The sequence below is a fragment of the Lycium barbarum genome, chromosome 9 (genome assembly GCF_019175385.1).
Source record: "Lycium barbarum isolate Lr01 chromosome 9, ASM1917538v2, whole genome shotgun sequence".
NCBI lineage: Eukaryota > Viridiplantae > Streptophyta > Magnoliopsida > Solanales > Solanaceae > Lycium > Lycium barbarum.
Genome location: NC_083345.1, coordinates 79,391,475 through 79,400,985, shown reverse-complemented (window position 1 = coordinate 79,400,985; position 9,511 = coordinate 79,391,475). Strand labels below are relative to the sequence as shown.

Sequence of the window (9,511 nt, the reverse complement as noted above, 5' to 3'; positions counted from 1 at the left end):
AGCATGCTTTGATGATTGAGGGCACCAAGGCCCGTGCTTTTAGTAGTGGTGATAAGAGGCCGTGTCAGACTAGCAGCTATGGGGTTCTGGTATGAGGGGCACCGGTCAGTTTTTGAGGCCACCTCAGCCCTATTCCAGTCATCCCATACATTTTACCAGCTTCCTCTAGTAAGCCACCTAGACAGAGAGCTCGTTCTCTAGACCAGTGGACAAGACTGCTTCATTCGGGTCTTCAGTTTCCGTGTTTCAGCATTCAACTCCTCTTACCTGTTTCTCTTGTGGGGAGGTTGGGCATGTTGCCAAGAGATGTCCCCAACCTAGGCGAGATTATCAGCCGCTGAGTACTTCTGTATTGTCTGGTGGTCGAGGAGGGACTTCTTAGAGAGGCGGTGCTCAGCCAGGCCGCGGTATTTCCCATGGTTCTAGAGGTGGGTCCCAGTCAGCTAGAGGTGGTATTCAGAGATCGAGAAGGGGATCCCAGGCTGGGTGTGGTGGAGCCCATTGTTACTCATTTCCTGGTAGGCCCGAGGCAGAGGCCTCAGATATTGTCATCTCATGTACCATTTATGTCCATCATAGAGCAGCATCTGTGTTATTTGATCCTGGATCCACTTATTCGTATGTATCTGCATTTCATACTGTTGATTGGAATTCACCCTATGATAGCATAGATATACTTGTCCATGTGTCTACTCCAGTCGGAGTTTCTGTGGTTATTGATCAAGTCTACCGGTCTTGTTTAGTTATTTTTATAGGGTATGACACCTGGGTAGATTTGATGATTCTGGATATGGTGGACTTTGATATTATATTCGGTATGTCCTGGCTTTCTCCTTATCATGCGATCTTGGACTGTCATGGCAAGACAGTCACTTTAGCCATTGCGGGCATCCCTAGACTTGAGTGGAGAAGTACTCCTAGTCCCGCTCCGAAGAAGATTATTTCCTTCCTTCGGGCAAAGAATTTAGTAAGTAAGGGATGTTTAGCGTATTTGGCGCATATTCGTGATACGATTGTTGCATCTCCTCCCCTTGAGTCTATTCCTATTGTGAGCGAGTTCGCGGAGGTATTTCCATCAGATTTACCGGGCATGCCACCCGATCTTGACATTGATTTTTGTATCGACGTGGACTCGGGTACTCATCCTATTTCTATCCCACCATATCGGATGGCACCTGCCGAGTTTAGAGAACTTAAGGAACAATTGCAAGATTTATTGAGCAAGGGGTTCATTAGACCAAACGTCTCCCTTTGGGGTGCTCCCGTGTAATTTGTGAAGAAGAAAGATGGGACCATAAAGATGTGCATTGATTACCATCAGTTGAACAAGGTCACTATCCGGAACAATTGCCTTATGCCTTGTATTGATGATCTATTTGACCAGCTTTAAGGTGCTTCGGTGTTTTCTAAGATTGATTTGCGTTCCGGCTATCATCAGTTGAAGATTATGGCGGAGGATATTCCGAAGACAGCATTTCGGACGAGATATGGCCATTATGAGTTTCTAATGATGTCTTTCGGGCTTACTAATTCCCCAGTTGCATTTATGACCTTGATGAATGGCATCTTTAGGCCGTACCTTAATTCTTTTATGATTGTGTTTATTGATGACATCTTGGTGTATTCCAAGAGTAGAGTGGAGCATGAGAGCCATCTTCGTACCGTCCTTGGGTTGTTGAAGAAACATAGTTTGTTTGCCAATTTTTCTAAGTGTGAGTTCTGGTTAGAGTCTGTAAAATTCTTGGGCCATGTGATGTCCAAGGAGGGGATTATGGTTGATCCATAAAATATTGAGGCTGTGAGGGGTTAGGTGAGGCCCACTATTGTTACCGAGATTCGTAGTTTTGTGGGTCTGGCCAGTTATTACCGCTGTTTTGTGAAGGGTTTTGTTGTCATTGCTTTGTCCTTGACCAGATTGACTCAAAAGGATGTTCCCTTTCAATGGGCGGATGATTGTGAGGAGAGCTTTCAAAAGCTCAAGCTTCTTTTGACCACAGCCCCGATCCTAGCCTTACCTGTGGAGGGGCAAGGACTTCGTGGTCTATTGTGATGCTTCCCGTATGGGTTTGGGTACGATGTTGATGCAGGAAGGTAGAGTGATAGCTTATGCTTCATGTCAGTTGAAAGTTCACGAGAAGAATTACCCTACTCACGATTTGGAGTTGTTAGCCGTAGTCTTCGCTTTGAAGCTTTGGAGGCATTACTTGCACGGCGTCCATTGTGAGGTTTTTACCGATCACCGTAGCCTTCAGCATTGTTTACCCAGAGAGATCTCAATTCTAGGCAGCGCCGATGAATGGAGCTCTTGAAGGACTATGACATCTCTATTCTGCATCACCCTGGTAAAGCCAATATGGTGGCTGATGCCTTGAGTCGCAAGGCAGTGAGTATGGGGAGTTTAGCTCGATTGATTGTTTCCGAGCGACCGTTGGCCATGGAGGTTCAGACTCTGGTCAACAGTTTCGTCCGTCTCGACATCTCAACCCCGAGAAGGATTTTGGCTTGTTTAGAGGCGAGATCATAGTTATTGGATCGGATCAAGGCTCATCAGTTTGAGGATTCTCAGTTGAGAAAGATCCGAGATAGGGTGTCGAAAGGTGAGGCCAAGGAGGCCGTGATTGATTCTGAGGGCATTCTGAGGTCGAGAGTTTTACACAATCAATGATTCCGGAATTGAACCTCAGACATCAGCCTTCTCACAATCACTCAAGTAAAAATAGTTCATCAAAATATCAGTTTCATATAATCAACGATTTTGGAATGGATCTTCGGACATCGGCCTTTTTACAATCACTCGAGTAAAAGAGTTTATCAATTATCAGTTTCGCTCAATCAACGATACCGGATCATCACCGGGTATCGGCCATGCATGAATATAAGAGAATGCGTGCAATGCATATGTAAATCAATCATGTTCAATATCACAAGTACCACAATGGGGTACGCTAACAAATATCACATCACAATACCAACAGTGGGTATGCCAACATATATCAATAAGTCAAGTACCAACAGTGGGTATGCCAATAATATATTCAAGTACAAATACCAACCACGGGTATGTCAATTCTATCCAAATCAAGATGACAAGACAGAAGTCGATAATTACCAACTACACATGGCATCAAGCCAACATAATTGAACAATCAAGCACGCATAACGGGGTGTCTAGTCCCAACACACATCAGGGCCCAACCTAAGGCAATATCCATCCCAACTTCATACTCAAAAGTTCACATGTTGTCTCCTACCTTATAATCTAAATAGGTGATTCACTATACAAAGTCTCATTATAGGTAAACCATAACCTAACTGGACTGCCGAACCGCAACACCAACGAGTCACTCTTTTGCCTTGCCCTTCCTCTGAAGCTCAAAACCAAAGTAGTCTAAGCATAATCGAATTCTATATTAGAAACCATGAAGAATGATCCTAATATTGCTATGATATCAACTAGGTCCATTTTAACCCTAGAAATTGGGAAAACGGGCCCACAAGGGCAAAACCAAAAATTCGCGGGCAAAATACCAAATTAAGTACTAGGCAATAATAATCCCACCCTTAATTGTTGATTTAGCTTAATAATTATCCTAGATTCTGATTTCATGCAAAACCCCCAAATTGGATATAAACCCTAAATCTCCAAATCCGAAATTCAACGTTAAAAGTGGAAGATCTATGATTAATGAGCCTAGATTAGTCAATATCTAACAAAACATCACCAATTTATTCATTAATAATCCTAGGAACAATGCTCTTCTAAACCCTATTTCATCTCTTACCATCTTGGGTTCATTAAGGGAGAAGGATGAATCTTAACATGATTATGGTTTAAAGGAAGAATGAAGAAATGAGTAGGAATTACCTCCAAGATTTTCCTCCAAATATCCTTAAGAGTAGTTTCTTCAAGCTCAAATATCGAAATGGGGTAAAATGAGGGTCTAGGACTGTTTAACACTTCATTAATGTCATTAATTGTCCGTCACCCGCTGAAGCGGTACCTAGACCGCCCCAGCGGCGCCTCCCGAGTGACCACCTGGTCGCTTCAGCGGTAATGACTAAAAGTCATGTACTGCTCCAGCGGCAGGGCTACCGCTCCAACGGTGCCGGTGCCGCAATGCTGGTGCCGCTAAAGCAGGCACCAGACACCAGAAACTTAATCCAAAATTTCCTTTCGATCCGATTTTCTAACTAATTCTCGAGGCCATCTGCTTGCATACCAAATACATAGTCCCACATAAAAATGTGCTACGAACGCGTCTGTGGCCTCGGAATTTCCAACGGAGGTCTCGTTAACCGAGTCAACCCCCGGTGCCTTAATTCCAAATTTCCATCCCAAGTCCCGAAATGGACCCGAGTAAATTGAGAACCGAACCAAACATACACTCAAGTTCTAAACAACCATACGAAACTCTTGGAATAGACGGAATTCCGAAAAAGGGTCGTCTGCCCAAAAGTCTACTTTGGGTCAACCATTTTTCACTTTAAGCCCATATTTTCTCCAAAGTTGCCCGAATTCGGTCTAAGCACCCCGGGAAGCATATCAGTGGTCCCCTCAGGTCAAAAGCGAGCTAACCAATGCTCAGGAACGGGCGAAAATGCCGAAAGAGCTATAACGACCAAACGGGTCGTTACAAGTAGATACCTCTCAGTTTCTTCTTGTGTTTTTTTTTTTTTTCCTTTTTTAGCTTCTGTAATTTTTTTGGGGGGTTTTGGTTTTGATTTTTCTAGTTATAGTACGCTAATTGTCTTTAAATGTTTTTTTTTTTTTTCGTGTTTCGTGGTGTAGTGGATTAGCAGTCCATTGAGATTATTGTAAAGAAAAAAAATTCAACTACGTTACTTTTTGTTTATACTTTCTTTGTTTGGATAAATACTCTAGAATTTATATGCTACTTTTGACATTGCTATTAGTTTTTTTTTTTTTTTTCTATTTGGATGTTTTGAGTTAGCATAGATTAGTTGAGCTCATTTGTACATGCATGTACTGTCAATTTCGTTTTAGAAATCCTGTAAGCATTTATAATCTACACTCTTTCAAATGTATATTTCAATGTCTTTTTTACACGTGGTTTTGTTTCTCAGTTGGAAAATTGATTTTCCATTGGCATAACATTTGACAATCAAATGAAGGAAATAAATAACCTTTCTTTTACCTTTTTGAATAAAAAATAATCTATAATTATATACTGATTCACCCCTGCTCCTTATGATGTTTGTGTAACATCGTGTTTCTAATTTTTCTAATTGCAGAATAAGATTGATCCTAAGGTTAAGAAGGGAAGAAGCATCTTTAAGAAAGGAGGCAATTGTTAAGTAGGTTTTGCAGTTAAAATATATTTTAATTGCTGATAAATCAGGAAAGAGATTATTGAAAATGAACAAAAAGACTCACGAAACAATTCAACTAATAACATATTGGGGGGTTCAAATATAATGGTAAGCTAAATTAAGCTACACTCTGTCTTATACAAAATAGAAATGTTATTTTGTAATCTCTTATATATAATTAATGTAGGTACATCATTAACAACAAGGTTCAAATGACAATACAAATTGACCCACCTTATCCGCATCCCCAATTATATACAAGGTATTACACTACCCCTATGTATAGTGTGTTTGTTTGTTTATTAGTATTAATCTAACAAATAGGTTTTTATTTTGTAGCTTGATGGAATACGAAAATGATCATGACAGAATATAGATAATGTAAGGTGGGTAAGGTAGATCAGAAATTTTATTTATGTTTTTTTCTTTTCGCGGTGGTATTACAGCCACAATCTTGGTAAGGTACAACTTTTTTTATTTCTATTCTAGAGTTATCTATGCCTTTTGCTCTTTTCTTAATTGATTCTGCAATGCACTTTTTTTTTTAATAATTGGGTGTTAAATTTCTTGGTTCCGTCCAAATTGCCTCTGGAAGAACATTCTCTGAGGTTGCCGCATTTGGGAGAGTTGAGACAGCTGCACTAGGGATATTGTTCTGGGGATTTTTCCCTCTTCTTCGCCGTCTTGAGCTTTTGGCTCTTTTGTTAACTAATTTTGCAGATGCATATATTTATTCACTATTCTGTGTTAATTTTATAGCAGTCAAATTGTATTAAGAGGATGACATAGTCTTGATAGACGAGACTCGCAGCGGAGTCAACTCTAAGCTAGAAGATTGGAGATAAACGTTAGAGTCTAAAGGATTCAAGTTGAGTAGGATCAAAACAGAGTACTTGGAGTGCAGGTTCAGTGGTGTACCTCAGGAGGCTGACGTGGAAGTGAAGCTTGGTACCCAGGTCATTCAAAAGAAAGGAAGTTTCAAGTATCTTGGGTCTATTTTACAAGAAAATGGGGATATTGACGATGATGTCACACATCGTATTGGTGCAGGATGGTTGAAATGGAGGCTCACTTCCGGAGTGCTGTATGACAAGAAAGTGCCACCAAAACTTAAGGGCAAGTTCTACAAAGTGGTGGTTAGACCGACTCTGTTGTACGGGATAGAGTGTTGGCCAGTCAAGAACTCTCACGTGCAAAAGATGAAAGTCGCGGAAATGAGAATGCTGCGGTGGATGTGTGGGCACACTAGGAGAGGTAGGATCAGGAATGAGGACATTAGGGACAAGGTGGGAGTGGCATCGGTGGAGGACAAGATGTGGGAAGCGAGGTTGAGATGATTTGGGCATGTGAAGAGGAGAGGCATAGATGCCCCAGTGCGGAGGTGTGAGAGGTTGGCTTTGGACGGTTTTAGGAGAGGTAGAGGAAGGCCAAAGAAATATTGGGGAGAGGTGATTAGGCAGGACTTGGCGTTGTTTCAGATTACCGAGGACATGACCTTAGATAGGAAGTTGTGGAGGCTCAGATTAGGGTAGAAGGCTAGTAGGTAGTCTCGCTTTTCTATCGCACTAGTAGGCGTAGCTTTGCTCTACTTTTTATTGCCCTATGTTTCCCCTGCTTTTATGTGTTGGGTCTTGTCTCTCCATGCTATTTTATCATGACTTCTTTGCCCTTGTTTTTTTTCATTTTCGCATTGCTTTGATTTGCCTGTCAGTATCTGACTTTTGTTTTCTTGTTTACTTTTGAGCCGAGGGTCTTTCGGAAACAACCTCCCTACCAAGGTGGGGGTAAGGTCTGCGTACATTTAATCCTCCCCAGACCCCACACTGTGGGATTCAACTGGGTATGTTGTTGTTGTTGTTGTTGTTGCTGCAATGAGAATAGAGAAAGGCTTATGTGAACAAAATTTCCAAAGGTTAGTAATGCACTTAAGTTCTGTCTACTATTTTGGTTATTTTCAGCATTGTAGATGACAAATAAAGAGTTACCTTGGTTTTTTTTTTTTTTTCAAAAATCCAACAACAAGGCAGTTTGTTCTAATTTTGGCCGGAGCATGTCTCTAATAAAAGAAAGACTTCTTGAAAGTGAAGCCTTAAGTTTGAATTTGTTGCCTTCTGCATCGTGTAGACTTGTGAAGTTTAAGATTATTTGTGTGACAATAAAGTTATTACTATCAACATCAGCCGATAATACCCAGGTCATTTGATATTTTGACTTAAAAATTACTACTGTGAATAAAATTCTCAAGATGGAGCCAGCAAAATAAAAGAATAAAAGTATCTGAGTTGATTCATATTGAGTAGAAATTGATTTTCACATGTCATATGAATATGAATAAAAAATTGGCTTCAAATTGTAAATGGTGGGACTATCTGGTAATTTTGTTATATTTTGAATACCATTAACTTAATAGAAAGGGGTTATATTTTAATATACTAACATATTTGTCATTAATCGCCAAGCTGGCCCGGACACCACTGTTATAAAAAAAAAATGGTTGAAGTGAGGGTGTTACAGGAGTCAACTAAAAATTTGGTTTTCCTTGTGTAGGGAATGTGTTTCTAATGCATTGTAAGTGTGGTTGATGGATTTTGCATTCGTGCTAGCTTCCACTGGGTTTACATGAAGCTGTACAATGGAGAATACAACAAGTTATAGTTTATCTACAAGCAAGCATCTCCATGGCTTTTGCAACTGTTGTCACTCTTAATCCATTATCTTTTAATGAGGTATCTACTATATGCCAGTAAGAAATATAGAATGGTTCGGGTACTTGCATTCGATTGTATTATGCTTAAAAGTCCTTACTAGGATAGTAATGGGGAGGGAGGATGTATGCCTATATAATTTTGATCCTTTTATGCCAACTGATCTAACTCCTAAACCGATTTTCTCTATTTTTTTAAAGGGAGTAAGGTTATCATCTAATTATCTTCCCCTTTGTTATATCAATTCTCATGAAATTTTAAATACCTTTATAGGGCGTGCGAGGCATTTTTCTAGAAAACTTATTTGAATTTGATTCTTGCGGCAAGAAAGCTAATGTTCAATGCTGACAGAGCACTCTTGGTGGCTTAGCTGCATTTCACGAAAAAAACTTGTCTTGCTTGTGAGATATATAACTAATGGAAAGAAGAAGTTAACAACTCATAATCTCTTGTGTATATTTTGTAACATTGTAATTCTTCTGGTGGGCTGCAAAATTTTGTTTGTAAGAACGAAATCATTCAATTGACGAAAAGTGATTGCTCAGATTCAACAGGAAGATGTATAGTTCATTTTAAAATGCTTACAATTGAAGCATGATAGTGATACTAGAATCTATGATAGTGAAGAAAGGTGCATGTTTACTTCTTTCCTCTTCCTTCCTAGATTTCTCTACCGACCAACTTATATTAGTTAATGATGTTGTCGGACTTTGATTACAAGTCTGGCTAAACTTAGAAACTTACAAAACTATCTTACCTTTGTGAAGGTTTGGTCATGAAATTTTTGGGTTGATATTTTAGGAACAAGCACTACCAAATTGAAGCCCCTTCACGACCCAAGAATTGGATGAACATTAACTCAAGGCAGAGAAGGAGCCTATAAACCCTTCGATACAGTAATATTTTGTTCTCCATATCAAAATTGAAGTTTGTATTACGTCGGCTCAATTATTAATATATTTTCCCTCCTTGAGAAATGGTTAAAATAATAAACTTGATCTGCAGGACTACTGCTTTATCAGAGTGGAGCGTACTATGGAGTCATATATCTTTGGTTCTATGCCACCTTCTTTTGGTAGACATTATGGTGAGTTTCATTTTCTTTTGTATTTCAAAAGACGTAGACTCATTCACTTCTTTGTGGTTGTATATATTTTGCCTTCACAATGTCGAATACATTGTAATTGCAAAGTTTCATGAAATGGACTTTGCCACCTCCCTTTTGTTGCCATTTACCAATGAACTTTCGTTCAAGTACTTTTTTGATAATCTTGATTTGCAATGTTCAGTATTTTGAAAGATCCTTATATATATATATATTCACTGTGAATGCATAGATATATTCTGAAGTAAGGATGTCTCATTATTGAGTGTAGGCATAGTGGAGATTTTGGTGTAACTTATTATCCAACCTATGACAACCTCACCGATAGAAATAAGTAGAACTCTTGAAAATTTGCACATCAATTTTTCTT

At 39.5% G+C, this 9,511-nt stretch overlaps 1 long non-coding RNA gene across 2 annotated transcripts; it reads left to right on the top strand.

Annotated features, from left to right (window-relative positions):
- The first annotated feature begins 5,178 nt into the window (after window positions 1-5,178).
- LOC132609000 (uncharacterized) lies at window positions 5,179-9,255 on the top strand. 2 transcript variants are annotated; one of them, XR_009570637.1, is made up of 6 exons: window positions 5,179-5,439; window positions 5,519-5,593; window positions 5,671-7,243; window positions 7,879-8,057; window positions 8,804-8,932; window positions 9,042-9,255. It is a non-coding gene; the product is annotated as an uncharacterized LOC132609000 (long non-coding RNA). The 2 variants fall into 2 exon arrangements; XR_009570638.1 differs by having other exon boundaries at window positions 5,185-5,439; window positions 8,838-8,932.
- Window positions 9,256-9,511: the final 256 nt, after the last annotated feature.